Source organism: Thermobia domestica, chromosome 5 (genome assembly GCF_964235325.1).
Source record: "Thermobia domestica chromosome 5, izTheDome1.hap1.1, whole genome shotgun sequence".
NCBI classification, from domain to species: domain Eukaryota; kingdom Metazoa; phylum Arthropoda; class Insecta; order Zygentoma; family Lepismatidae; genus Thermobia; species Thermobia domestica.
The window spans coordinates 133222276-133248017 of NC_137458.1; the positions used below are offsets into that span (position 1 = coordinate 133222276).

Here is a 25742-nt window from a genome sequence, read left to right on the forward strand (position 1 = left end):
AGGACTTTTTAGGAAACGAAACAATCACAAAAAACCCTCCTAAAGTACTTTTCTAAATCCGCTACTGATTATTTCTATAAATTGGTATTCAAGGTTGTGTCCGGAAAATTATTGCTAAATCACTTCACAGCTACAGTATAACAGAAATGTGGAAGTACGGTTTGACGGATATATTGAAAAACGTACGCTTTGACTGATAAATTGAAAAACGGGCAAGTTTAACTTTTGCGCTAGAAGCTAGAGTACTAAAAGCTCTTAGAAATGAAACACGGATGACAAACTAGAGAAGAAAAAAGATGTCGATAACTCAAAAGTTAAAATAAAGTTAAATAGCCTCTAAAATTCCCCTCAAATACTACATTCTTCATGTTAGCTTTAATTCGTAAAACATATGCTCCATCCATCTTGATGGTGAATTTCAGAGCGAAATATCACATTCAGGTCATGGAATTTTTATCTAACTATAGAATATACTATAAGAAAGCTATTTAGATAGAAAAATCATGAAGTTGAAAAAAGCCAAAATTTCCAAAATTCTCGTTTTTTCCCCAAAAAAGCCGGCTTTTTATGTGAAAAAAACCATCGATTCAAAAAAGCCGGCTTTTTTGCATCTCTATTTCTTGGACCACCATGACGAGGTACATGAAAGAAAATCTAAAATTGAAGGTTTACCGTCCAATGCACGTGAATGAACTGAATGACGCCGATATGGATGAGTTGAAAGAGGCATGCAGAACTCCCCTTAAGGCATTTTCTTCCAAACGATCCTGTGGTGCAGTCCTCTTTACAGAAGAGTGTGCTATCTACCGGAGTATGCATTCTCGGAACGTTGTAATGGTGTAAGGAAATCCCCCGGTTTTACAAAGAGATGGAAAGAAACCCACCATTAGACGGTGTGGGCTGGAATGAGTGCAATACACATTTTTGGGCCTTGCTTCTTCGAAGACAATGTTAATGGACATTGTTATCTGGAGATGCTTAATGAGTGGTTGGTGCCTCAACTGGAAGAAAATGGTATCAAAGACACTGTTGTGATACAGCAGGATGGAGCATCAGCGCACTTCGCGATTCACGTACGCAATTACCTGAATCAGACGTTTCCTAGCCGCTGGATTGGAAGAGATTGTGCATCTTCACCAGCTCCCTTTGTCTGGCATCCAAGAAGTCCTCATCTGACGACACCAGACAATGCTCTCTGGGGGTTTCATAAAGCAACAAGTAAGAAACACTCAATATCACACAACGCAGGAATTACGAGCAGCTGTTTAACACGCCTTCACCGTCGTGACTCCGGAGTATCTCCGCAAAACATCTGCGAGAACTTGGCCCAGAATTCAGCTGTATTATGAATTGTGACCATACAGATATTTATGACTCTTGTGACTCTTAAGATTTCAAGGTAACTGTGTACAGACATCCTACCATAACTAACACTATACTGTTAAAACTGAAGGGGGTACGCCCACTTCTAGACCACCCTGTACAGGCTAAGATGAATCTTTATTGTTCGGTGTTTTGCCCAATGAACCCCATATATCACTGACATTATAATTAATTGTGCATGTAATGTGTTCATTTATAACGTACTGCATGCAAGAAGAAAGAAAACACCGATCATACATGAATTATATACTCCAACTGGAAGTAGGCTCCATCTTGTAAACAGTGTGAGATATTGAAAAAAAATAATCGAAAAAATCTTCTCTTTATGATACCCCTTGCCGATTTTTATCAAGACGTCTTTCATTTGTGTCTGTAAAGGGACATGTACAGATATTGTGAGGAATGACAAGGAGATTCATGCTTATATGTGAATGATGCGCTGTGTAGAGAACACAGGTTCCGCTAGTTTTATATTAAAAGGAGAGTTTTAACTTGGACTTCGGGAACAATATTATGAAAGTGAATAATCTTTGGAACATAGTAAACTTACCGACGAATAAGAAAACTGAAAATGCGAAAAAAGTAAACCTAGGACGTTTTCCGATTGAGGTTTTAATTCTTATAAGTTGTATCAATATAAAAAATACGGGTCACCGCACTAAACTTTCTCTTCCCAATTTCTTAGACTAAATCTTATTGTGCTGCAGCTACTAATAAAACATTTTCTTGTCGACTACAAAGAAAATTAAATGGCATTTTTGGAAAACTTCACTCACTTCAAAATTAATCACCAAAAGTAAACTACCCTTGGTAGATTATTCCATAATGTGGTAGTCCTCTCGCACAGAACAACTCATCAGGTGACGTCACCCAAACGTTGGCAACACTGCTGTCTAGTCGGAGAACCTACGAAGCAGATACACTCTGCAAGCAGCGGGAGATACTTGTTCACTTCGAAATCGACGGTGGCAGGAGCAGGTGGCAGCTGGGAATTTAGCGTTGGATGAGGAAGCAGTGAGATCCTAGTGAAGAAAGAAGCGGAAAACAAATGCTGTACGACAGAACAATCATAAGTATTATAGTTTGTAGGAGCAGTGAACGAATATTTTAGGCAAATATTTACTTAACTACTTTAGCACTGTAAAATATTTTTCAAATTGTACATTTTAATATTGAGGCCCTCAGCCTAATAAATACTGTGATTTCAATTCGGTTGTTTTCGATCATTCACCTGGGTAATAGTTGCATGCCATTAGCTGAATCTTTCCTTGCATGTGTTTCATCTACGTTTTGAGTGAGTAACGAGGAAGCGTATTCCTGCTGTTAGCTACCTTGGCCGACAACGGTGAAATTTTCACTTGTTGTGAGGGTGTGGTGGTTCCCGGATCATTTAATTTCGAATATTACTTCATAATTATTTTAATTAAACGAGCCGGCGCCCACAATAAGAAATAACTTATGCCATATGTTAGGGGTTAATAATGATTTTTATAAATTATTAAGCTTTTTTTTATAAATTAATAATAGTTGTTAATACTATGTATTATATAGTTATACACAAATAGGTATAGATTGATAGAATATAGTGCACTCACACGATAACCACAATGGACAAGTTAAATTAAACACATGCTAGAGGTCTGCACGGGCTAGAGTCGAGCCCACTGGCCGGACTCTGACCATAAAACTTTTAAATATACAGTCATATTTCTCGGACCTTTTCGGGCCTAACTTTGTAAATATACTGCACAACGATATTTATCGAATTGTTCTTTCTGGAGAACTTCTAAATCACAACTGCAAAATTAAACCTCAAATTGCTGTTAATAAAAATAAAATTTTGCGTTAATTATTAAGTTTCTGTAATTCGTTCTTATTTTGGGCACATTTTTTATCACATGGGTTCGGACCTAAAGCCTAAAACATATTTTGGACGCGGGTCGAACCTTACGTTATAAATCATGGGCCACACCGGGCTAGATATCCCGGCCCGTGTCTATCTGTAACACATGCTGGTTACATGTTCTATTTTGAGGCGATTCCAAACTGGTGTAAATGAAATGAAAGCCCAATGTTAACAGTAAATTAAAAACATGAGCAAAGATGGTATTGAATTAGATGTTTGTGAATTATATCAGACTTTAAATATTTAATAAAATTGTTCATATGATATTATTGTTTAACTAATTATACGGATATAGTATACGTAAGACCGTCTGAGTTCCAGAAGAAGCTGGACGCTCATACTTTTAGGGATTATTCATTGAGTATCTACGAACCTAGAAAGGGGGTAACAAACCCACTTTCATTTACTTATCCACTGATACGAAAATAAAAAAGAACGTACCTATTTGCCCTTGTACTTTATATGCTATAGCGCATTACATTATATGCAACAAGGATTTTGGTCTGCATCATGATATAAATTTAAAAATATTTAACATTTTTCGAATCGAAATCAACAAAATTTATTCTAGAAAGTAAAAATAGAATGTTAAGCACATATAATGAAGACAACGCAGTGATTTAATTTGGTAACGTATAAATATATAATATGAAGTACCTTCGAGCACGGAAGACAGGGGGTTCTCATGTATACTATTACCAATTATACTTCTCGAATAGTATTATTCTGAGAATCTGTTGTCACTTTATACTTAGTAATCATGTTTTAAAGTTGTTGTAGCAATTAAGCCTTGAAGAACAAAGAAATATTTCACTTCATACTCTCAATTTTGTAGCCGTTATTCCTTCGCATGTCACTACCTCCACCTATCTGGCACAGTATTTGAATCCGGTATGTCATTCTAATTTAGTCAACCTTCAAGCGTATTAAATCTCACACTCATCAATGCAACATTTCATGTATTGCTCCCGGTATTTACTTTCTTAATGCCTCACACATATTTTATCCCAGCCAAAGGGCGCACTTTGGAATTGAGTGGAACATTTCCTTTTCATCAATTCTTTGTCCAACTCTGATAAAAATAGAATGAATTACGATTCCGTAAGATCACATTTTATACATCCAAACAGTGGTGGATATAGCTCGGGCCCAGGAGGTCCAAGGTCCCCAGTTCTTTTGAGTGACAAAAATAATTGAACAACCCTCTGCAATAACAAAGTAAGTAGAGTTACCTCGATTCCTGGTAAAATATAGATAAAGAAGGCATGTGGACTTACTTTTCCTTTTCCGTCGCCTCTACTGTGTATACGAAGAGTCTGTTGTGAGAAAAACACAAGTCGTCTGCATCTTGAACGTTGCACTTTAAGTTTATAAGCTTTCTAACTCAAATCCTTTATTTTCACTAATCTCGTTATTGCAGAGGTCCCTTCAATTTAAGGTATTTTTTTATATTTTTGATAGTTTATAGTAAACTTATGATATACTTATCATAGTCTGGGCTCTGGCTGGCCCCCCAGTTTTCATCTTCTAGATCCGCCTCTGTTGTCACAAAATCGGTTATCACAAGAGCGGTTGTCACAAAATCTAGTTTTGCAAGAGAAAGAAAAAAGCAAAGTGCGAACTTGTTATTGGACACCCGCCTTTATACAACTACAACAACTCTGAAAATAACAGGCTTACCGCCATGATAGGCCACTTGTACCTAATAATATATGGTAAAAAAGTAAATTTCCAAATATGGGCATGCGCTCTTAGTGAACCAAGATACGGATTTTTGCATTAACGTTGGGCTAAAAAAATATATTCAAAAATATATTTTTCATGTTTTTGGATAAATAGTCTTATATTAACATATTTCTCGCATGTGGAACTTTAAAAGACACATTTTGAGAATTTAAAAGAAATCTCATATTTGAAAACAATTCCGTCTAAAAATGACTGTGACTACATTTAATTCAAATTTGAAATTATGGAACACTCAAAATGAGTGTTGCTAAAAGAAAAATATAAATATAATCCCTGGGAATCGAACCTAAGAACTCCAGTGTAGAAGTATCCTATGCTAACCCTTTTTCATTCTCTATACTGCAGTACATATAGAACATAAAGTACATTCAGTTTACATTAAAACCCGAGATCAGTTAGTCCTTTCTATTAATATAGTTACAGAGATCGGAAGAGTTCGAAGACCCAATTGTAAGAACTCTAAGTGCTAATTTTAGTGATAGACTTGAACAAGAGCTTCATCGAAGAAACTCGTAAAGAGGGTTTTCCTTCTTGTTGGTGCTAAATATCTGTATTGTGTACAAAAGAAATCTTGAAATTCGGTTATGAGACTCAACTGAGGAGTAAGAATATAATGAACAGTAGTCGATATTAACCATATCACTGAGTTGTGTGTCGAGCTCGGAAAGAGATTCTGTTCAGGAAATAAGACGAGGTCAATAGTAACAGAACCTGCCCCTGTAGGCAAATAGTGCAGATCATCCGTTGAAACTTGGACCAAATACGAAGTGTTTTATAACAGAAAGTTAATCGATTCCAAATCATTGACAAGCCCACATTTGACACAAAGGGAACTGTCACTGAAATGTAAGCGATGTCGTCTAACACGAGTATCTACAAGGTCATTCACTACGGCATACCAACTCAATATTGTCGGTCCAGAAAGGTGAGAGGCAAAGATATTGACCGACACTCGCGTTCATTGTTGTGCAGGGTGCTTTCGGTAGAGGCTATGGTGCAAGAGAGAGAGTTTGCTAAGTAAATATTGCTAAAAATCCTTCACAGAACTAGCAAATGGACGGACATACACTGTACATATATAAGAACAAATAACATCACTGTGATACCAATAAACATAAAAAATAATGCAAATATTAAGTGAAGATGCATGTGAAACAGTGTCAAGATTGGAAGATATAACTATGGCTGATTCCTGTAAGGCTAGTTGTAAGGAGCTGGAAAGCTCGTAACAGAAACATAGCTTCAACGTCGTGATCGATGTGGACAAGGATGAGACCACCGGATTTTGACGATAGATATGTGAAGAGATACTTGCATGTAAAGAATTGACCATGCCAAAGAAACCAGTTAACACCACTCGTAAGGGACTGGACAATTCTACTGGGTATAGGAAGCTGCTGACATACATACCACAATTTTGATAAAACATTAAGAAAATGTAAATATTGTATAATATTCTTACAGAATTTGGAATACCTAAAAAGATGGTTAGATTAGTTAAGATGTGTTTAAATGAATCCCAAAGTAAAGTCTGAGTAGGAAAACCGTTGTCAAACGAATTTTCACGTCAAGAATGGCCCAAAACAAGGAAATGCGATGTCGCCATTATTATTCAACTTAGTTCTGGAGTACGTTATAAGGAAAATCAAAGATAGCAACCAGAACCTAGAGATGAATAGTATTCACAAGATTATGATTATGCTGATTATATAAATCTGATAGGCAATGATAGAACAATAGAAAGAAATGCAGGCGTCTTTCTAAATGTTTGCAGTAGCATGGGTTTGGAATGAAAGTTCTCCGGCCAGGGCCGGATCCAGGATTTCTTGAAAGGGGGGTGCACCAATAGCTACCACTACATTTAAAATCTGAAATGAAATCTTTGAGTTTTACGTCCCATGGTTATGCCGGTTAGGCTAAAGGAGACGGTGATGATGAGTAATGAATGAAATGTTGGAATGAAGAAAGTGGGAGGAAACGGGAGAACCCCGAGAAAACCCACGCACGCGGTGTTTGTCCACCACAAAGTTCACTTGGCGGAAGTTGGAACGAATCCGGGACCCCAAGCACCAGAGGTGAACGCTCTACGACTGAGCCACCGCGGCCCCACTACATTTGATTTAAATTTTTATGGTTTTAAATGCTTTTAGACATCTATGATGTGAATGAGGAATAATTTGTTCAGTGAGTCCTTTTCCTTCAACCTTCAGAAAACCTACTTTAACTATTGCCTTTGCAAAACAAAGCTTCCTTTTAAGCCTCAATCGGACACATGACAGCAGAAAGTTTCGGAAAATGTTGATGTCTCACTGATAGGTTCTCACTTTAGATAGTGTATATTTACAGTGAAGGGAGGTGCATACGCTCCGGTGCACCCCTCCCATATCCTGGCCTTTCGTCGGCAGTGTGACCACTCAGCAAACATTTTTCGTACTAACCTATGCAGTAAAAAGTACTAGATCTGGGGAAAAAGTACTAAAATTTTTACTCCCGTTTCACATTATATATGACATTTTACGATATCTTATTAGAAGGTTTTCGGCAGCTTCTCCTCTCCTGTGAGTGTGGAAGTAACCCCTACATTCTTGAAAATTCTCCAACTTTAATTTTTTACAGTCAAAATTCGGTGCAGACCGTGCAAACCACTTACACCCTCCCAATTTTGACTTTGCACCTTGAAAATAAAATCCTTACTGAATCCCTGCTTAATTGTCGTATTAGAATTCACTGTAAAACCACTAAAGTAACACAAGTATGACAAATATAAAGGACCTCTTGAGAAAACAAGAAATACAAAATGGGCTTATTGAGAAAATCGTGTTTTAATTCTTTAATAGCCTACTGCTTAAACGAATCACCAATATGTAGTATTGTTTGCCGCGATTCATAAACAATCACTAGGTCTATCATCCTGTTTTCCGAGACCTGTGAATTATCAAGGTGGAATAACTAACAACTTCCATAATTCTTTCCCACTGGAGGAGGCGCCAAGAAGGCACGTATGTCCCACTTCCAATCTTGCAAATACCATTGTTTGAAAAAAGAAAAAAGTTACCAGAAACAGTGAAATTTTCATACATTGCCAAATTTTCAAGAGATTCCTTTTTCTCTACCAAATGTATTTAAGAGAAAAGAAGAGGAGGAGAAAAGCACAAGATTTGTTGGTGAACGTACTAGAACACTAAAATATTATAAAAAGTATTAGATCTAGTACGAAAGTACTAGCGTTGGTCACACTGTTCGTCGGATCGTAGTACTGCAAATATGGGTGTGTCATAATACCAAATAAGATTTTTGACCAAGGAGATACTTTTAAATATCTAGGATTAGTGTTAACAGACCCAAGAAATTCGTGCTATTATTCACTTCAAAATCTTTTATTGTCGCGAATTTTGTCGAGGAATTTGAAGCTTAAAATAAATAAAATTATGTTGCGTATACATGCAGCTAGTGCGGGGATCACTATTACGACTAGCAAAAGTAAAGGCCTGCCGATTTGGAAAGTAGACAGCCAGTTATCTGGGAGATAAAGACATTGTGTTAATTCCTGCAAAGTCGAAATGTAGTTAAATCCTGAGAAACTGGAACCTAGGATGTAAAACGCAGCCAGCAATAAGAAATACGGTGTATGTCACTGTTTTGTAGAATACAAGAACCCACATCAGATAGGAAGAAATTACGATCCACAAGTGCCTGCGAGACCTTAGGAGCATGTAAATTGATATATTGAATATTAACAATCCGATCGCAGATAATATGTCCACAGGTTTGGAGTAATATGGCGGAAAAATGAGCATGATGTTGAGCAACAATTGATGTTCCAGTGCCAGTGACCGCAGAATTATTGTAAATAATGATGTTGGGATCAAAGTCTAACATTTCCAACCCAATAATGCGTTATCGATATTAGCTTGTTATAAAGGCACCAAGCCCACGGTTATGGCGGTTAGGCTAAAGGAGACGGTGATGATGAGAAATGAATGAAATGGTGGAATGAAGAAAGTGGGAGGAAACGGGAGAACCCCGAGAAAACCTACAAGCACGGTGTTTGTCCACCACAAAGTCCACACGGCGCGAGCTGGGATCGAACCAAGGACCCCAAACACCGGAGGTGAACGCTCTACCACTGAGCCACCGCGCCCCCTGAAGAAAATAAAAAAAACGTATGCAAAAGAAACGAGAAGTGTATATGACAGGTCACGCTCACATCACAAAACTGTCAAATTGTCACTAGAAACGAAGATGAAGATAAGCTATTGACAAAAAAGCAAAGAATAACTCATTTGCTGCAGTTCGCACTATGCATCAGTAACACTATACCCTTAAACAGAATAAACATTATTATTAAGAATCACTCGGCAAGAGGAAACATGATTATATATAAATATTGAATGATTAAAGTTAATTCGGTGAAGATTCATTTGGTTGAGAGGCAATATCAGCCGAGATATGTTGAGAGTCAATCTCTTCTTTATTTTTCTTGTACAGTTTGTCACTGAAGTCTTAGTGCTTTGAACGTTTAATTCTAGATCTTTTGTTGGCATCAATAGAAAGAGAAAAATTTACAATTTAGAATACAATTTCAGGTTTTACAACGAAAGGATAAGAGATAGTAGAAACTATGGAAAGAGACAAACTATTAGCGCAATTGACACTCTCTGTATTGCCAGGGCCAGGTATCCAGGAAGCCTCAGGAACCGCTGGCGACATAGAGATTGTGGAAGCCGGCAAAGCGTTCACAGGAAATAGAATTTGTGCACTGTCGTCCATGTGTCGGTTGGAACTGAAGTAATTGTAGTGGCCGGTTGGATGTCGTCATAGTACAATTATTACAGAGAGAGAGTAAGGAGAGAAAAAAACAAGGATGAGGACACTACCGATGGACGATCATCTACAGATGTTGGTAAGCAGTATTTTAAGACAGATGGATATCATAAGGCATCACAAGGGGTTTTTGCAATAGAAGTTTTAGGGGGTAATCACTATCCTGAAGACTAGTTGCATATAACCATTTAGATTTCCTCTGATTGGTAAATATTTACATCTATGGGCTTATGATGGGATTGAAATGCCTCAGATAGTCTTTGGTTGGGAACCCAAACTTGAGTAACAGGTGGGTGAGAGAATTGAGAAACAAAAGCATTCACAGCGACACCCGAACTAGAAGTAGAAGGAGATAATTTACCAGAATAGATATTAGAACTGTGAGACATATTTTTGGGGCGTTGGGTACAATTCAAATGTAAATGCTGCATAGTTTGACAGCGAATGCAGGTTTCCTCCTGTACACGTTAAGTTACCTGGTATCGGTCCTGTTGAAGGAGTACGGATGATGGATCGATCCTTTTTTTAGCTCCATTCGTAATTCCTCCCGGTTCCACAGATAAATAACAAATAGCAACCAATTTTCCGTTTGCCTTCTCAAAAGTAAATAATTGAGTAAAATACACAACCATGAACAAACGCTTCTGGTGCTGCTCCTCTCACTTTCTGGCCCAGCTGACAAAGTTAGGCTTAAATATCATTGAACAAGGCTAAATTTGCACTTAGATGGTATCTAGATTGTAACTATTCATCTCAGCGACTCCCAAGAATTTTAATCCGCCTCTTTCCCTTTGAAACTCCCTCCATTCCTTAAGATACGAACGAATATTTGTATAGGGTCTACAGTCTCTTCCAAACTATGGTCTCTTTGATTAAATCACTTTCAAATATGCCAATTCAACGTTGTGAACTTGTATAGGGCGAAAGCAAGCAAACAAACATTTATTCACATTAATTTTCATATAAACTATTCCTAATAGAAATAAAAGTATATTTCCAAATTTCATACAACGAATGTGGTGATCTTGAGATATGCGAGAGGAACATGCATTATCTGGCAAGAAGGAATCTCTCTGTGTGAGTGGTTAGCGTTGCGGCTTCATGATACATAGGTTCTAGGTTCGGAACCCGCCTACGAAAGCTTTGAATATATTAATTCTTTATTCTCCAAATGTCTCTTTCTGTGCAATCATCTAATGCTTTTAAAATTGTTTTCCTCCTTCATCTGACAACAGCGGCTGTAATATTCCCAGGTACGAGTGAGAAACTGTTATTCTTGTGCTTCACAAAATCACAAGTTTCCTTAGAATATTAATACTGTCCGATAATTTCTTTCTCCAATTTTAACCTTGTATATGAGAATCCATTCCTCTTTGCCCTAATATGTAAACCTCTCTCTCTCTCGGTTTTCGCTCCGCAACGAACTTTGATTAAACAACTTATTAATAATTTTACGTAGAAACTTCCGTATCTTCTTGAGTTCATACTCCAGATAATGCTGTCTTTTTGAGAACAAACCTAATATGTTAGAAAGCAGCTTCTCAAATGTGATCAAATCACTTTACATTTAGTTATTGTGTTAATCTGATGAACACATTGTAACGTTCGACTTTTAAAAATCCAGGCGGATTTCTATGTGAATGGAAGGAGTATACATTAAGTCACAGCAACAGTGAGTTGACGATGACTGCTTTAGATGAGGCAAAAGGAGCGAAAAGAATTTTAAAAAAGACGTAACAATCACTTGAGGTTGTAAGTTGTGTTGCTAATCCACCTGGAAAACGATGTATTATAGCAATTTCAGTAGCAAAGTCTTGTATCGACTTCTGTGGAGCGGTCTGTACACCGTCAATGATGAAAACATATAATAATATAGTTAAAGACTGATAATAGAGATGATTGAAGATTAAATGAGAGACTTTGCAATTAAAAAGACATTAGAAAATTTTTCAAATCCATCCTTGCCTATTCTTGGACCATGGGAATGAATTTTGCGAGTAGGGAAAAATCTTTTGATGAGGCACATCCAGGTCTGTAGCCAGCCCAAAAATGTAGGGGGGCGGCTGAAGTTAGAGGGGGCCTGATCCAACCATATGATAGTTCATCACCATATTATAGTTCATTTGCAAGCCTACCGTGAAAATTTTAGGGAGGACCAGCAAAAATTAATTGGGGCCCAACTCCCTAGATCCCCCTGGATACGGGCCTGGGCACATCCGTACACGTTCTCGTCAATTCATGGTCGGCGGCGGAACACGTTTAAAGATGAGCTTCAATTATTGGTGTTAACCGTATACTATCAGATGTGTGAAGATTTCCAACGCCGTGACAAGAATGTCTATTTAGATACTTACTTATCAAATGGCAGTTCACACAGATCAACAAGCCGTTATAATATATATCGTCACTTCAGATTTTGCCAAGGAAGGGCAAAACTGTCTACCGACATTATTTAGTAGTACATTACTATAGAACTTATTAAAAAGTATATGCTTCTCAAAATTAAGGAGAGAAGTTGTCCCAAATGACGCCCATGATTTCAAAAACAAATTTCCAATCATCCCTTATCGTTCGTACTCGTACAGAAGTGCACAAACTTAAGTGTTGTAAGTGTAAGAGTGCAACTACTAGAAACATTTTCCAGCAACCTATCTAATGCGTTTGTCATCGTTGCGTGGTGGATGTCCTGAATGTCATCAATCCAGTTTCTTTCAAGAATTTTGTAAATAACCAAAAGTCACTTGAAGCAAAGTCAGAATAATATGTTGGTTGTGGATGGATTATGGCCAGTATCTCGCGAACACAGATATGTGTCACTCACTTGAAATGCATACACATCTAAATATTGCTCATTCGAGCTTTGGTACTACATCTAACTTAATCTCTGACCAATTCTCATATATATTAATAACCTATTTTATTTTCGACAATATATTGTTGCTATCATTAGCCGCATTACATATCATCAAAGACAGATAATGTGTCAGATAAAGACAAGTATTGCTGAAACTGTTACCCAGTTTATTAGTATGTTCAGATGAAGAAAATGACATATTGCTGAAACTGTTACACAGGTTACTAGTATGTTCAGATGAAGACAATAACATACTGCTGAACTGTTACACAAATTATTAGTATGTTCAGATAAAGAAAATGACATATTGCTGAAACTGTTACAAAGGTCATTAATATATTCAGATGAAGACAATGACATATTTCTGAAACTGTTACAAAGTTTATTAATATGTTCAGGTGAAGACAATGACATATTGCTGAAACTGTTACATAGGGTATTCACATGTTCAGATGAAGACAATGACATATTGCTGAAACTGTTACATAGGGTATTCACATGTTCAGATGAAGACAATGACATATTGCTGAAACTGTTACACAAATTATTAGTATGTTCAGATGAGGACAATGACATATTACTGAAACTCTTACACAAATTATTAGTATGTTCAGATGAAGACAATGACATATTTGCTGAAACTGTTACACAGGTTATTAGTATGTTTAGATGAAGACAATGACATATTGCTGAAACTGTCATACAGGATATTAGTATGTTCAAATGAAGACGATGACTTATTCCTAAAACTGTTACATAGGTTATTAGTATCTTCAGATGAAGACGATGATATATTGCTGAACTGTTACAGAGGTTATTAGTATGTAGCAGTTTGATTTGGTCAAATATTAGTTTTATTTAATGAGTACACATATTTATTTTGCTACTACGTGAAAGTTGAGTCATGTAGTTTGCCACATAGTCCAACACATGTTCAACATGTTAATAGAAGTAGGTCAAAACACAGTTAGTTAGTTTATAACATCTTAAATAATATTCCAAATGTTGACCAAACAGCGCACACAAATGTTGAGAACAGACAGGGCTAAACTTCATGTTGTGTAAAAGTAGCATCTCACTTGCTTCAGTTGTCATCTTTATTTTCTACTGCATCGATGATTTTTTCCCCTTGTTTCTGCGTATTAGGTGCAATTTCTCGAATTTCTATTTTCGTATTTTCCCCTTCTACCTTTAACTCCTTAATTAAACGTAAGACTGCTGCAATATGTACCAACAAAGCGGTATGGAACACATTCTTCAATCACGAATACATAAGACATCCGACAGCATTTTGTTCTGTCATTGGTCTTCACTGACAATTTAAAACGAACCTCAGAAAGGCATATCGTACCTAATATTTTCTAGTAAGAACATTATAAATTATTTTTCCGACAAGATTAAGATTTCCTTTTTCTTTCACAGAAATATAGAAGTTTTCCATCGCCTAGGCGACGGCAAGGAGGAAAAGAAATGTAAGAAAGGGGGAGGGAATCGATGGAAATGAAAATAAAGGAAGAAATCATGCTTTGGTGAGTGTGGTGCGGAGAGGGTTGTAATGGGATGTTGGGTGCAGGCAGCAGACCTAGACAGAGTCGTTTTCGCGCAAAGCCAATATAATCTTTCCGCAGGAGGGCAATTTCCGTACTCCCGTCCCTCCCAGAAGAAAATCTGGCTTTGACTGTATCTCTCTTTCTCTCTCTCTCTCTCTGGTCATTTCAAACGGCGGTCGAGATGGTGGTCACCAGCAGCCGGCGACACACTTTTACGAACACACACACACACACACACACAAATACCAGAAGAAGGAGAGAGCGGATACAAACATGGCAACTTGTTGGAATTCGATCATCATAGTCACCACCTGGGAACCTATACAAGGAGGTCGTTCCAGTTGCTGGTTGTCGAATCTAACGCCCCCTTTTCTTTTGCACACACACACGCCTTTCTACTTAGCTGGCCTCAAATGGCTTTTTTTTTTCTTAGCACAACTTCAATACTAAATGCTCGCTCGTGTCGCGGTACAACCTCCTTCCCTTCACCCTCGCAATGCACACACAATCGCAACCATTTCCTCTTGGACCTTTTCGTTGATTTCTTTTGTTCTTTTTCCCTTATCTTTTAAACTTCCTTTTACCCACCCTTCTACTATTCTCTTGATCCTGTACTTTTATTCTGTTTTTCCTTATTTTCTTGTTTTTCTCCTTCTAAAACTAATCTCACGCCTGAAAAGACGAAACGAATGATGTGAAAATGGCCTATTTGAACCTAAAAAAAAAAAAACTACAATGAAGGCATTTAAACATGGGTTTTCTGTTTAAAGTCTTGATTTTCCTCTTTAGTTTCTGTTATTGGTCTCTAAATATATATATCGTTAGCTTCGATTTATTTGTTGTTTCTTTCTGAATCGATATAAATGCAAAGTACTGTTGACTGATTGATCCTTATAACTTGGAAATAATTTTCTCATTTAGTGTAATTTAAAATTTTGAAGAATTAATATTCTTAACTCTTAGGCACTCTTTAAAAATATAATTGTTTTAGAAATTTAAACTTTGCAACGATAGACTAAATTGTACAATAGTATTATTATTATTAAGTGTTCTGCCTTTTCGCATGTCCTGGGACTAATGAGGTGTTTTGTTTTTAGATTTTAGATTTGGGCCTGGAAAAAAGTTTCTTCCTCGTCTCTCGATCTTCAGCTTCCTCTTTTAATTCCTAATATTCTCAAAATCCTATTCTATTTTTAAAATCATCGGTCAGGTGTGTTCTTCTTCTTACTCCTTGCTGTTTCTTCATCTTCGTCCAACACTTCGTTTTGAAGTTCTCTCAATATTTCTTCCTTAACTTCCGTTATGTCCAAATCTCTCAACCTTATAGTCCAATCCATATAAATAAAAATGAAAGTATCTATGTTTATGACTTAATAACTGTTGAACCACACGACTGATCTTGATCAAATTTTCAACATAGAGGAAGTTTGGGCCTGGAATGGTCTTTGTCATTTCAATTTGACGATGCAACTTAGGGGAGGTGAAGGGGGAATATATATAAAACTGATCAATATTAGTGTCGCAAATGACCAATGTTAGTGTCGAGTCCATAGTCTTCGGGGTCGCTGAGATGAACGGTTACACTTCTGATCCCGTTTAAACCTAAATTCAGCACCGCAACTTGGGGAGGGGAGGGGGAGATATTTAAAAATGATCGAGAATGAGCGATATCAGAGAGCGCTTCAGTAATAGTAAAAATTGACTGATTAAAGGAACATATCTCTTATTCTAACCCAACAAAGCGGGTAATTGAAGCTAGTACTCCATATACAGCACTTGACCAACTTCTTCCTTACCAAGATTAAACCTGCCAGTCAAGAGTTGTCTTTTCTTGTGGCTATGTCAATTCTTGATCTGATCTCATTTTTGTAGTGAGCGTCTATGTCAATCGATAGATATTCAGTAGTACAAAATGCATTAATGTAAAACCTCATGCGTTGTGTACGAGAAAATTAAAAAATATTTTTTTTTTCTAAACCTAATAATTGATGTTGAACTGCAACCACACCATATTGAGGTGAATGATACTGACAGTACATTCTCATGAAGTTCTTTATAATGACATTAAGAAGATGACAACATGTAATATGGGTAATGACATATAACTCGAAATTTTGATTTACTCTTAACTTTAATTTATTACTTAGCTAAAATGTTGTCCAAAGGTAAGACATACCTCAGTTGGTAGATCATATTAAAATGGCATGCTTGGATGCGTAATTTCCGAAAAAAAAAACAAGAAAAAACTTTTCGGGCGCTAAAAAGTATGTCGTTGGTAGCTAATAATAATAATTGATAATTCTGCTATAATAGATTGTTTATACTATATTTATGTACTATATATGCAAAAGATACTCTATTAAATATTAGATCGTGCCTTCTAAAAGTGATATAAACATATATGTACACAGGATGTACAAAGGGATTTACTTCGAGGGAGGGTGTGCCCAAATTCAATATTGAGATAAATTATATTACAAATATTACTTGTAAACGTAGACTAAATTTACAGAAAAGTCACCATTTCAGGGCTAGTTCGAGTCTCCAGGACCGTTACTGTTCCCTGTAACGTCACTGCGTCTAGCAGTAACATACATATTTCTAACAACTAATAACACGCGACTTTAATATCTTGCAATATTTTATTATATTTCTTCAATTTTCACTAATATTCCTGATCTTTTCTAAAATTAGAAACCATGGATTAAAAAAATAGAGTAATCAGAGTTTCTTAATGTAGGTAGTTAGAAATTCATAATATCCACCATTCTGAGAAGTTCAAAATATCATAGTTTAAAATGTTGGGGAGAGGTCGATAAAATGATCCTCTTAAGACAAATTGTCCTCCAGATCTTATCTCTAATGATCAATATTGTGGTAGTTGTGTCAATAGGATAAGGTGTTACCTCAGGTTTCTAACGTGCAATTTTGAACGTTGTTAATAACATCTTCATTATTATTTTTTGACACAAATTTGAACCTATTGCAAGAGAATCATTCTGCCTTACGGGGTGGGTAAAATGAATTGAAAATAATAGAAAAATCTTGTGAACTTACAAAAATTATTATGTTGAAAGAAATGGAGTGCAGGGTGTAGTAACATCATGTTAATGTATGTTAGTAATAAAAGTATTTATAGTTCGTAAGAGTACGCTAATATATTGTTCAATATAAATTTAGAAAACGTTTTTTGAACACTTAATTCTGTTATGCTTTTCTGAATAAGCTTTCTTGCAGCTTAAGTGGCAGAACATAATGTCACACACAAAGAAATATTCATCTTCATCAACACCAGCACGCTGATTGTGGGTCCATTCTTGGAATTGTGGGTCCATTCTTGGAACTGCTGACACATTATCTAACCTTCACCTCCGGCAGATTTGGAATATAAGTCATGACAATAGATAAACTCGGTATCTTTCATGGATTCGTCGTCAAAAGCAGATGATACTTGATAGTTCGTTTTTGAAATCATTGTCGCTCGCAACTTCTTTGTTTTAGAAATCATTGTCTTCATTTTATATTCCTTTAATTTTGGAACTGCAGCCTCCAGAACAGCAGGCCTAAATGCTTCGATGGGTTTTGCTGGACATCACTTAAAGTAGGTCAATCTCCAAGGATTTCATTATTATGGTCATCTGGATTACCTTGAGTCAAATAAACAAAAGCGGCAAAATGATCCCTAAGAAAATGGAATAATCCTAGGGTAAAATGATCCCTGGATCATTTTGCTTTTACATATGGCTTCCATTATATACATTCTTTTGCGACAAAATATGGAGAAGACTTCCATCTGCATTGCTAGATGTATAGAGTTCAGCATTGACGTTTCAACAAATAGTGTCTTATTTATATTCTAATTCATGCGTTACTGCAAATACAGCAAAAAGTACGCACTTACCTTATAAATAATATTATGAGAATGTTATGTTTTCGTCTGGAAGACTAACAAAACGTTTCTCATTCAAAGAGAATTGATGAACAAGGACATCTTATCTTTAGCAACCACGTAATTCGATAGGGAGCGCCATCAGTTTCCGCTGTAGGGGTAAGGGATCATTTTACCAGTAAGGATCGTTTTACTCATCTCTCTCCTAGTATAATATATTAGAAATATGACAACATAAATACATATACAGTATACTCAAATAATAAATTAATAGGACTGTCTGCAGAATAACATAATTGAACAGAAATGAATATATAGGATAGAAGAAATAAACTTTAAATTATTGAAAAACAAAAAAGAATAACATGTAATTTGGAAGCTAGCATCTCAGGTAGAAAGGTTAAGAAATGAATAGGTAAACATGAGAATTTTTTTCCATACCAGTCTTCGGAAAAAATGCTGTGTGTAACGCAATGCAAAACTTACAAAATAATAATAATAATAATAATAATAATAATAATAATAATAATAATAATAATAATAATAATAATAATAATAATAATAATAATAATAATAATTATTATTATTATTATTATTATTATTATTATTATTATTATTATTATTATACCCGCTCTGCATATTATCACAAACTACAAAGCAAATTTTCGATAGGTTGACGCAAATTGTTGTCGTATTTAGCCTAAGAAATGTCACAATTTTATTTTATGTGATAACCGATTGCGGTAATTACTGCTGTTTTGTGTAAAAGTAGGAAATTATTTGTTTTACAGTTTTTTTCTCCAATTATTCGAGCAAATACCCGCGTAATAACATTGGACTATTTTATATGCGCCTAGTATGTAAAACAAACGTGTTATTGTCTTTCCTCATCACGTAACAACTACTGAACGAATATTATTTACCTTTGCTTCTACTATATAACATAGGTCTATGATACACTAGTCTTGGTTGAGGTATTGGTTAGTATTGTCGTAATAATTGTGTAATAATCCTTGGACATATCTCTTAAAGAATGAGCTCAATTTATTTCAATTATAACATTTTCATTAGTGAAGTACAACAAGTGTTGTTTCTTTTACGTATTAATGTTTTTAAGAAGTTACTTCAAGTCTAGGTTGGGTAAAATGTTTGGATGTCAGAGTGATGTGTTGTCGTTATATCGGTTCCTATCATTATTATTAGTATCACACAAGTTGACCTTACAAGATTGTAATGTTAATATATATCAGTTCGTTACTCCACACGAAAAACTTTGAACGAAAGCGATTTTTTCATTTCTATTTTTGTTTGCATCATATAGCTAGAGTAATTATTTCGGCCAAGCTAGTTAATACAGTCAATCTTATAACGTTTCTACAACTAACAATGAATATCTCCGTTTGTACTCCCGATGATAACTCTTGAACGAAAGTGATTTTTTAATAATAATAATAATAATAATAATAATAATAATAATAATAATAATAATAATAATAATTATCATCATCATCAGTTACCACACACGAAAACTCTTAAACGAAAGTGAATTTCTAAATTATGTTTACTGCATTAGACCATTTCTCTTGGCTGAGTTTATTCGTTAACTTCTACATGGGTAACGAAGAATTTAAATGTGGTTATGCATATCCTTTTTTCTACTATTGAAAGGAAGGTGTGTTATTGTAGAATGATAGAAGTTACACACAACGACGTTAGATGACAACGTACATTGTAATGTATTTGACATCTAACGGACGGAATTGAAACTTCTGTTTGCTCCCTTTAGCAGAATTTGTTTTCCTATTTATTTGTTTGTGGATGTTTAATTTGTGCCCAGGTACACTCATGTCCAAAATGATTGTCGCATATCTATAACTGTCTTCTTGTAAGAATATAATTTAATGATTTTGCAGGGTACCTTTAATACTGATACTATGTGTATAATCAAGAAATGTATATTTGTGCTAAATTTGATAGGAACAGAATTATAAATGAGAAAATTAGAATGAGTAAAGCAAAATGTTGCTAAATGGACTAGAAAGTTTCATTTTCGTTTTATTGTTCTTATTTACTGCTCTTTTGACTTTAAGTTTGCCACGTAGAATTCTTTTCCGATTATACACATACTAACATTATAAGAAACACCGGGCGAATTCGTCATCAAATTAAACTCCAGCAACAACGTATTTATAGACATGCGACAATAATTTTGAACATGAGTGTACATATTTTAGTGTAGAAAATATATTTTCTCGTTCACAAGTCATCATTGTTACAATACTTCTTTTAACTTGTTAATTTATTTATTTATTTATTTATTTATCTTCTAGGTAAGAACTGTCTCAAAACTAACCATGAAATGTCCTCGCTGTAAGTATTTAAACACCACTTTAATTATTCTAATTTCTAACGAAAAGAAACAAAAAACGTGATATTTCTGTTAAGTACTGTATGAGCTATAAGTATAATGAAAGCTCTGTGAAACCACAAAGCTTTTCGGAATTTTTCAAAACGGAGAGTAATATCACTAACAAGAGGTATGATGTAATTTTTAGCGGATCTTATACATATAGTACGTAAATATTTCGTAGTGACTGCGGCATTGTAGGACCGATACTTGAACACATATGATTCCATAAATGTAGTTGAATATATACCAGAATGCAAACCCATCTACAAGCCTTTTATCCTCTTACGAAGAACAAATATTTCGTCTATAAGTATATAAGATCATCATTTTATAATGATTGAATGGATTGAGCAAAGAAATGCAGAATTTCAGAACACTCCAATACCCCACTCAACGTTTTCTTTATAATTGTCTCTCCTTAGAAAGAAATAATAAAATTCTGATTTAAAACCTCTGAACCGTGTATAATATATTGCAGAGTTTAGGGCAGTATCTATCTATCCAGCTAGCTATCTATAGATAATGGTTAGGTATAATTAACAAAAGAGAACTTGATAAAATGTCTGAAAAAAACAAATGAATATCGGACTCCATACTTCTAATTTTCTTCCCGTGCGAGAAAATAATACATCCTCCGTCTATATTTCATTTAGGACTAAACAATGAATTAGTCAGTTGGGAAATCTCTCTGGCTTCATCTGACATGTTCCAACTTTTTCTTTTTTTTACCTTTGCATCAATTAGTTAATAAATCTATACACTATATATATATATATATATATATATATATATATATATATATATATATATATATATATATAATTGCCTATTGACAAGTCGATATAAGATAGAAACATAAAATGACCGTATAATACAAAAGTATGGTACAGAAGAAAATATATTTAACTTTTATGTTCTTCCTTACACTTGAATTTAGTTGTAAATAGTCGTTAACAGTAAGCGTAAGAATATATGTTTAAATTTACCGAACTGGATGTTTGAAATATATATGCCACCCTAACGAACTCCTGTTTATGTGTTTGTTTTCTATTATTTTATGCACAAACAGAATGATAAATTACTTTCTATAAAGTATCTGATGAAGCTCCAGTAGTAAAGAAGGAATTAACTGTCAAATAAATCAAGCTATCTACAAAATAATAGACAGAGTAAAATTGACATTTTTAGGTTTAAACTTCCAAAGTGTGCTATGCATAAGTTTAGAAAGTCTTATACGTAGAACGGTTATGTCTGTCCGCCTGTATCAGAGTGGAAATGGTAAGAGATATAAAGGAGCAGTTCTATGGGATCGGCTCAGCATACCAAGAGAAGATTCCATTTCTGCTTTTCTCTCTGCGAGTGGTAAAAATTAACCACTTCCTGTTTCAAAGTTGGTCGACATAAAGTGTGAAAACAGTATAAGATAACAGGAAATTTTCTGGAATCAATTTTGTGTCCCAAGAATATACATATCTCTCTCTCTCTCTCTCTCTCTCTCTCTCTATATATATATATATATATATATATATATATATATATATATACCATTTTTACCTTATCTTTCTACTTAAACCGGAAGTGGTTTCCCTATATGTCTCCATAGAGCAACATGGGTAAGTAATAACGAGAAATTCTTTCTGACATAGATTCAGGAACCAAAATTAAGTAACATTTCAAATTCTTATCCCTCTATTCAAATCAGAAGTGGTTAAAATCAACTTTCGATTTCAACGTTAATCATCATAGAGTCAGAATAGTAATAGACAACGTGAATTAATTTTCTAATATGGATTAACTGAAGAATATATTCTATCCCGAAGTTTGTTTCTCTACTCCGATCGTAAATGATATAAATCAACTACTTCTTCCAGTTTCAATAGAGATCACCGTAGAGAAAAAAAAAGTAAGAGAGAGCGAGATATAGCTTGTTGATATGAATTCATCATGCCAAAATTAAGTGTCATCTCAACTTTATTCCATCTATTCAAACGGGCTGTGGCGGTAAGCTAAGATTTCCGATTTCAATGCTGATCATTTAAAATACAGTAATGGATAGCGAGAATCAGTTTTCGTGTCAATATTTGGAATTAATATCTCACGAATGGGTTCTATCTCCAATAATATGAAAGAAAGCTCTCTTGTTTATTTACATTTTCCGTTTTACTTTTACTAGAATACTTTCTGTTTTGTTAAATATATCTAGATTAGAATGATTGTGTATATATATAACCCAGAGCATTCATTTTACTTATAGCTCAAAGAAGTATACTCATGTCCAAAATGATTGTCGCATAACTATCTTCTTGTAAAAAATATAGTTTTCATAATGATTTTGCAGGGTACTTGTAATACTGATACTATGTGTATGATCGGGAAATGTATATTTGTGGTAAATTTCGTAGGAAAATAATTGGAAATACGAAAATTACAATGAGTAAATCAAAATGTTGCTAAATGGACAAGAAAGTTTTATTTTCGTTTTATTAGTATCATATGCTGTTCTTTTGACATGAAATTTGCCACATACATGTCTTTGCCTATTATACACATACTAACATTATAAGAAATACCTGGCGAATTCGTTCTCAAATTATATTCCTACAACAACATATTTATAGACATGCGACAATAATTTTGGACATGAGTGTACATGAAATATTAGAAATAAAGATACTGGAGTTAAGGAATTCCGCAGATATAAGACATTTTTGCTGATTTCCTATAGTATCCAAGAAAGAAAATGAGATTCTTGAATGAACACAGTCTCGTATATAATCTACAGATATAAGAAGTAATACTTAAGGAAAATCGGATAGTCCATAAGCCATGAATATCAATTGCGATAAGTTAGCAATTAAATATAATACTCAAATATATTCTCAATCCGATTGTCTACAGTGTAATAGTTTAAATATTTCAAAACAGGGAGGAAATAATTAACCAAAAGATTCCAACCAATTTCTTTTTACATTCTCGTAAACATACACTGTTACAATGTTCTTTGTTTCCCCTTAACACTTAACGTTCTATCCTGCAATCATGTAAGTATGTTTATGTTCCACTATATATATATATATATATATATATATATATATATATATATATATATATATATGTGTGTGTGTGTGTGTGTGTGTATTGTATTGTTCCTTTTCCTTCTTATTTGTATGTTGGTTCATATGTGTGTATATCCATGTGTGAGCGTGTGTATGTGTGTATATAGTACATGTAAGAGAACAGTAATTTCATTTGCTGGAAGCTCGAAAAAGCAGCAGCAACATGTTGATGATGGTGCATTTCTCGAGTATTCGTAGATTACCAAAATTCCTCTTGAACGTTTATCTTCCTGTTCTAAATTCACTTTGTGCATAATACTCTCTGCTTTACTGTTTCCCTACTTTGAATTCATTGTTATGCACACATATACAAATCCTTTGGAGAAACTTTAGTTACAATTTACATCGTTTTCATGAATCTGTTACGATATTAACAGTTGTTTTGTTTAGAAACCTCTTTCTGCAATCTTATTTGGTAGTTGTTGTTCGGCGGAATACAACAATTGACTAAAAAACAGTCCGTAGTTCTATTTGCTTTTCGAGATTTAGATTCTATAGATTTCAAAAAGTAATGGGTTATACTTGAACATTTCTTAAACAGTCATCGACTGCCTGAAAAATATTCCTCCTTTTGATGTCATTGATGCGTTTATGTATCATTACAATAAGTATTTATTTCTTGAATGACAATCAAGAATAAGTAGCCCACTCTCGTTTAAAAATCAATGTTACAGGTACAGCATCCTATTATACTATATATCCTTAGATTGAATCATCCTATTTTTTAGCATTATGATGGATTTTGAATTCATATCTATATCTATACATATCTCTATCTATCTATCTATCTATCTATCTATCTATCTATCTATCTATCTATCTATCTATCTTTAGCTGCTAGGGGTCTAAAAAGGACGAAACAATAGATACATTCTATATTTTCTAACTTTGATTTATTTGCTCCTCTCTATACTATATTGACTAAATCTTGATCTGAAGAAATGCGTGAAGCAATAAAACTATGAATATGCTATTGCCATCAACACGTTCTGTTCTAATTTAGTTTTCGGAATGTCATGATATATTTCCTAAAATATCACTATTTTTGCAAAAATGACTTTTGATGTCACCGTTTTACAAAGAAATAAGTATAAAAAGCTTTATCGACCCTATTATCTATTCACAAATAAATATTTTGTTGTTTTTTAAGAAACAAAATGTATTTTGTTCATTACATATCACCAAGGCATCTTTCTGTGAGGCGAAAAAGTCGAAGGACAAAAAAGTTTATATTTTCGAATAAATTTTGTTGAGAGTGGTAAAGGACTGTGAGAAACATTGTTATAGAAAGTTTCGTTAATTGATTTTAATAAATAACATATTTATACATATCTATAATTTTGAGGGGTTTAAACGGGACGAAATGTTTCCAATAATTTGGGTTTTTTAAAAATAACAACAATATTTTACATCTTATTGCAATGAATCTGACATAATTCAATCTAAGTAGCATAAGAAACGTTTTCCCGAGACGTGTCAGTAATTAGATAGAAATAACGTTGATCGATATGACGATATTTTTTATGGTCAAGGGGTTTTTTCGGGACGCTTTTTGGTTATTTCCAGGTATCCAACTCTCAACAGAATGTGTAAGAAAATGTCGGCAACTGTGAGCGTACTCTTTAAAACGTCTCCTCTCAAGCATTTCTCATTTCATAAACTATTCTGTTTAAACAGTTCACAGAAATTAGGATGGAAAATTGACAAAAACAGTGTCTACCAACATTTCAGATAGAACATCATTGCCATAACAATTGCTTCGGAGAAAGTCACATCACCGTTCGCTCATAGCAAACAGCATTGAGAAGGGGGAAATATGTAGAGGAGGAGCCCTCCCCACGTGCGTCACGCAGCAGCTCAATAGTTGATTGACACCTGAAGTTCCTTTATAGCTGTTTTCTTCCGCTGGTTATAAAGCAGTAAAGCGAACAAGAAAGACTGGTTACAGATTTCAATAACAATTGTATAAGCTGTGCTCTAAAGCCCTGGACTAAAAGACACACATCATTTGAAATATTATAATAAATAACTACAATACATGTATATAGAATAAGAAATACATAT

At 34.6% G+C, this 25742-nt stretch overlaps 1 long non-coding RNA gene across 1 annotated transcript in view; it reads left to right on the top strand.

Annotated features, from left to right (window-relative positions):
• Positions 1 to 2351: 2351 nt before the first annotated feature.
• LOC145684695 (uncharacterized) overlaps positions 2352 to 25742 on the top strand; it is a 252482-nt gene continuing 229091 nt past the window's right edge. Inside the window, exons 1-2 of the long non-coding RNA XR_014131367.1 lie at positions 2352 to 2436; positions 20483 to 20522. This is a non-coding gene — a long non-coding RNA (uncharacterized LOC145684695). The remainder of the gene's footprint in view (positions 2437 to 20482; positions 20523 to 25742) is intronic.